Source organism: Saimiri boliviensis, chromosome 10 (assembly GCF_048565385.1).
Source record: "Saimiri boliviensis isolate mSaiBol1 chromosome 10, mSaiBol1.pri, whole genome shotgun sequence".
NCBI lineage: Eukaryota > Metazoa > Chordata > Mammalia > Primates > Cebidae > Saimiri > Saimiri boliviensis.
In genome coordinates, this window is record NC_133458.1 from 91,018,408 (window position 1) to 91,022,522 (window position 4,115).

Genomic DNA, 4,115 nt, shown 5'->3' on the forward strand with positions numbered 1-4,115 from the left:
GAACCCATTTGACTCCCTAGAATAGGGTTTAGGGTTTCTCTTATTTTCTTTCTCTCTCTCTCTATTTTTTTTTTTTTTTTTTTTTTTGAGACAGAGCCTTACACTGTCACCCAGGCTGGAGTGCAGTGGTGCTCACTGCAACCTTTAACTTGGGTTCAACTTGGTGCTCACTGCAACCTCTAATCTTGGCTCACTGAAACCTCTAACTCCCAGGTTCCAGTGATTCTCCTGCCTTAGCCTCCTGAGTAGCTGGGATTACAGGTGTGTGCCACCATGCCTGGCTAATTTTTGTATATTTAGTAGAGACAGGGTTTCAACATGTTAGTCAGGCTGGTCCTGAGCGCCTGACCTCATGATCCGCCCACCTCAGCCTCCCAAAGTGCTGGAATCACAGGTGTGAGCCACTGCACCTAGCCTAAGGGTTACTCTTATTTTCAAACCCAGAATCTCCCTTCCCCAGGTCTTTAAGGAGTTCTTGCCCACCATGCCAGAGATAAATCACACTGCTACAGCTAATCTTGAAGCCACCAGCTAAAAACTACTACTCCAGCAGTGTTTCCTAATAGCCAGAATTAGTTCATTTGCAAATAGGTGCCCTGAACCCTTTGTCATGTTAAGCAAACTGATAGTGGTGTTTGGTGGAGGCAGACACTTTGCTAGGGAGTCATTTGAATTAACTCCACTGTTATTTGCTTGGTAGGCACTTGGCCTTAATGGCTTCCTTTCAACATTATATTACACTGCACTGCCCAAGGTCACTATCAATCTAACCCCCAGTGGAACTAGGCCAAACTGCTCATAAACTTCTCTTTATGATCCACTCCAGGAATGTCCTCCATCTCTCAAGAAGGGAGTTCATTCTGTGCCAATGATATTAAGACCTTTATAATGTAGATTTAACTTAAAGGAATATAGGAAACCCATATAATCTCATGGTAACAGGGTCTAAAATTTATATTCAACACTCAGGTATGTAAAACAAATACAGTTTATCTGTTCCCTATAAATAATCTGACATTCTTCAGGCCTACCTCAAAGATTATAGTCAGGAGAAGGTATTCAGATACAAAATTTGAATTTGAATTTGCCATAATTTATGGCAATGCAGTCTCTTTCAGTGTAAACTCTCATTCTTAGATGACTCAACTTTCTCCTCCACATGCTTTTCGTGGTGAGGGTGGGCAAGTGTAATGGAGTGTGTGGAAGGGCCCGTATCCCATGGGTGAGTTTCAGACTCTTATTTTCCTGCTGGTGAGTGAGACCTCACGTCTAGTCTCTGGACTGATGACCACAAGGCTGTGTCTGGTTCCAGACATTTGCCCCAGTCATGAACTCTCCAAGCTTGCTCTCAAGGACTGTTCACCTCTATGCTGTTTGCCAAAGTTTATGGGGCCTTCTGACCCCACATAAGAACTGCTGCCCCAGCTCATCCCCCTGCAGTTTCGTGCCCTGCCACACTGGCAGTGCCTAAGCACAGAACTTCTTCCAAAAGCCTTCCACCCCTTGCCCCTCTCCAGGACAGCCAGAAGAGTATGCCACTAGCCCTTTACTTTTAGTGATCTGAGATTCCCCAACAGCTGAATGTTTTTACTATAGACCCCATGGAGGGCTTGCTAGTATAAGGCACTAAGAGGTACACATGTCTGAGCTTCTCTCTCTCTCTGATTGCAGTTTACCAGGGCTGGAAAGGGTATGTTTTCTTTTTTTCTTTATTTTTTTGGAACGGAGTCTCACTCTGTCACCCAGGCTGGAGTGCAGTGGCACAATCTTGGCTCACTGCAACTGAAGGTCTCTGAATCTTTACCTTAAACCTGGTTGAGTTAATGACTGCTTTGAAAAATAGAATATACTGGAAATAACAATATGCCCATTTCTGGTTCAGAGAATGGCAGATTTCTTTTTCTCTTTTGGAACATTAGCTTTCCGCAGTGGCAGTATCGTAGCCAATGAGGTTTATCTGAGGCGCGATCATTGCCAATTGACAACTTTTCCCAATATCCCGGGTTCAAGCAATTTTTTCTTCCTCAGTTTCCCAAGTACCTGGGATTACTGGCACCCACTACCATGCCCGGCTAATTTTTGTATCTTTTAGTAGAGACAGGGTTTTGCCATGTTGGCCAGCCTGGCCTTGAACTCCTAATCTCTGGTGATCCACCCACCTCAGCCTCCCAAAGTGCTGGGATTATAGGCTTGAGCCACCACTCTCAGCCAGAAAGGGTATGTCTTCTACTGTCTTTGTCATAACCCAAGTTCTCTGTGTGCTATAGAACAGGGTTTGGCAAACTTTTTTTATGAGGGGCCAGTTAGTGAATATTTTAGGCTTCGTGGTACATATGGTCTCTGTAGCAGCTGCTCAACTAGGCTGTTGTAGTGTGAAAACAGCCATAGACAATATATAAATGAATAAGTGTAACAGGGTTCCAATAAAGTTTTGTTTGCAAAAAACAGGCGGAAGGCTAGATTTGTGCTTTGGGCCAGTTTGCCAGGCCCTGCTATGGAAGAAACCACATGAATTTAGTCTTCTAGGCATAGATCTTGATAAGGCAGTATAGTGGTTAAGAGATAGCCACAATTTCTTTTCTATACTCTTGACTTCAAGTGGTAGGTCTCTGAATCTTTACCTTAAACCTGGTTGAGTTAATGACTGCTTTGAAAAATAGAATATACTAGAAATAACAATGTGCCCATTTCTGGTTCAGAGAATGGCAGATTTCTTTTTCTCTTTTGGAACATTAGCTTTGCGCAGTGGCAGTATCGTAGCCAATGAGGTTTATCTGAGGAGCGATTATTGCTAATTGAAAACTTTTCCCAATACCCCTCCATGATGACTTGAAATATACTCGGCACTGGCAATTTTTGACAGTCTCTACGGAGACTGAATTAAAAAAAAAAAAAAAAAAAAAAGGAATATCGCTCTTGAAACCCTGAACCCTGCCACGTAAGAGGTCCAATTACCCTGGAAAGACTATATGGAAAGGCCCTGAAATTATGTGGAGATAAGAGGGGTACGGTGGAGCTCAGCCTTCCGGCCATCCCCACCACAGCACAAGGCATGTGAGCAGAATTGTCATAGATCCTCTAAGGAAGCCCAGATGCCAGCGGAATTCCACTGACATCCCCCAGCCCAAACCACACATGGCAGAAGAATCACCCAACTAAGTACTGTCCAAATTTGTGACCCACAGGAATGAGTGTTCTTTGAAGTCACTAAATTTAGGTGGAGTGTCAGAACAGGTTATGGTTGAAAACTCCCTGGATTAATTCAAAAATATTACTCTCATTCCACTTAAAGTCTAGCAAAGTCACTGAATCTCATTGTTTCCTCCTCTTGGTAAGCACGAGCTTCAACCAATTGACTTCCTGTCTTACATTCTGGAGCTTAAGATTAATTTTTCCTACCAAAAAATTTCAGCCAAAATGTTCTTGGAAACGGCACGTGCAAATCAAATGGAAGAATACATGGACTGGGAAATGAGAAGACTTTAGCATTGCGTCTGATGAGCATTACATTTTTATGGCCTGCAGGGGCTCGTACCAATCCCACAGAGCGGCACACAGGACAAGATGTGCCTAGTGCTTATTTAAGCAGAGCAAGGATAAAAAGAATTAAGGAATATGAAGCCTCTCTATCTTCTTTCTGTCTTTCAGAAAGGGTTCTTGGTTTGTGGTTGTCAGCACCTGAACTTTCCTTTTTGGCGCATAATCCGGGAAATGGATAAATGTTTTACCAAGAAAAATAATTGGAGTAAGAGGCCAGATTACACTTCCCAAGGTTTTTCTATGGGGAGCACGAATGGAGGCTCTGGAGTGGGAGTGGGATGAAGGGGAAATAGAGGAGCCATATAGAAGTATGGGGAAGGCAGGAAGGAAGAGAAAGAATCAGATTGTCAGGCACTGTTGAATGGGAGACATTGTGCTGGGTGCATGTTGGGGGGAATATTCCATAGTGGGGAACTGGGAATGGGGAATCGATTTACAAAGTAGCAGCTTCCGCCTGTGTGGAAAACAGTGGGAGATTAGAGAAGATTATTAAGATACTTTATTAGACCTTAAGAACACCCTCCGCACTTCCACGCCTTTGGTCTTTTCTAAAAGACTGAATCACATTGAAATAG

General features: G+C 43.4%; 1 non-coding gene and 1 pseudogene across 1 annotated transcript; both read left to right on the forward strand.

Annotated features, from left to right (window-relative positions):
- Positions 1 to 1,917: 1,917 nt before the first annotated feature.
- LOC120365560 (U4 spliceosomal RNA) lies at positions 1,918 to 2,098 on the forward strand (annotated as a pseudogene).
- A 636-nt stretch (positions 2,099 to 2,734) lies between these two features.
- LOC120365550 (U4 spliceosomal RNA) lies at positions 2,735 to 2,875 on the forward strand. The gene has a single exon (XR_005580457.1). It is a non-coding gene; the product is annotated as a U4 spliceosomal RNA (small nuclear RNA).
- The last annotated feature ends 1,240 nt before the right edge of the window (positions 2,876 to 4,115 follow it).